Genomic DNA, 1,898 nt, shown 5'->3' with positions numbered 1-1,898 from the left:
TCCAAGTCCAAAGAGGAAAAATGTGGTGGATACTGCTGTGTGCCAGAGCTAGAACCACCTCCCACCCCTGCAGGCTCACTCGCTCCAATATCATCGCCGCTGTCATCATCAATCATATCCGGCTCGACGTCATCGTCCTCTGCATTACCCAACAATCCGTCTCCAACCTCAAGCGGTGCAGTGCATTGTAAAGAGGTCGGCAGAAATTCTCCTGTTCCGACCTCGTCGCCTACGCTGCCATTGAGATCAACAGCAAAAGAAGGGGAGGCGACAGGTTGGACCGGTGGCTCGTACACAGGGACGGACGAAGAAGCAACGGCAGGTCTGGAACTAGAACCGGCTACCGTGGCTAAAGTGGTGGTATTCCAGTTCGAACCCCCTGAGCTGGATACCACATCAACCAACTTTGCTAACAATTCTGGTGTCCTCACCTCTGGAAACTGCCGGCGACAATGAAACATGACTTGCAAGTCCTCATCACTCCCAATCGTGAAACAATCATACTTCACGGTTTCCTGGAGCACCGTGACTGGAATGCAATAGAAAAATTTCTTAATCCGCTTCGCACCTTCCAGACCAAGTTTCATCAGTACAGACCTAACAAGATCATCATAGTTCGTCGTAGGCCTCACGATAATACAGAGAGGATCCTTATCGGTGAACTTCACACCGGAACGAGTTTTCCTCTTAATGGATCCTTTGTGGTGAACCAACACTACAAAACTCTCGTCACTGGCCATCTTACACCTTCTAATGAGAGCAACTCACGTTTACAACCATATATATACAGGTCTGTTTCTCACTAATTCGAACCAGCCTAGTTCGAAATATGGTTTGTGTAATTTGAACCAACCTGGTTCGAATTACTATGGGCAGCTTCTCCTAGTATAATTCGAACTAATGTGGTTCAAATTATAGTGAATTTTTCGTTAGTAATTCAAACTGAATTGGTTCAATTTATGTGTAAATGTAGTTCGAACCAGGCTGGTTCGAATTATATATAAATATGCTTTGGCTCATTGGTGAAACGATTTTCATTTTGGCTGATATACGTAAATAATCTCCTGCCTTGGCTTATTAGCGTTTTTTGCCCTAAATTTTTTTAAGTTTTAAAAGATAAAAAAAATTGAATATTTTATAAATATTAAAAAATTATTTAAGCTTTCTTTTAATTTGCAAGACTTGAATTTGCCTCTAATTATGGAGCCAACACAATTTTTCTTTTTTTTTGTTTTTTTCGTGGTATTCTTAACTTGGTAGGTCAAAAACTAATTTGTAGATTTAAATTTTATTTAAGAATTTATCACGTACTAATGAGTTGCTGCATACACAAAAAGAAATTCAAATCCCTAAATACTTGCTTCTTTTGTATTACTAAATTTTTTATTTTTTTTATAGCTTAAAATTTTTTTTCATGTAACACTATATTTGTGCATGCATGCAACTTTGCAACATTGGTTAACCGATTTGATAGGATCCATTTATACTGGAAATTATTTATCTAACATAGTGGAGTTAAATCTCAATTTGGCCTTTGAAAAATTTGGTCCGATACTCAATTTAATTCATACAATTTCATTGGTCCCAATTAAAATTCCCAAATTAGAAATAGTGGATCCCAATTTTTCTTACAATTATCTCTGTTATCGAAATGCTTATCTGACACATTTACCTGACACAGTGGACACAACATTGCCACTGAAGTGCTGAGTGTGTTGAGTAACGGTTAAATAAAGTGGAGATAAAATTCGAAGACTCAACATGACCCCTATGATTCAAATAAAATCCTAGACAAACTCTCAAATGTCCCAAATTAATAGTTCATCATTATGGTCACGTTCACATGGAACGTGGGTGAGGACCACCAATTGTAGCAGAGTAGGGAAGCTTCCTCAATG

Source organism: Arachis ipaensis, chromosome B8, assembly GCF_059453495.1.
Source record: "Arachis ipaensis isolate K30076 ecotype BB chromosome B8, ASM5945349v1, whole genome shotgun sequence".
Classification (NCBI taxonomy): domain Eukaryota; kingdom Viridiplantae; phylum Streptophyta; class Magnoliopsida; order Fabales; family Fabaceae; genus Arachis; species Arachis ipaensis.
This window is presented reverse-complemented; position numbering follows the sequence as displayed.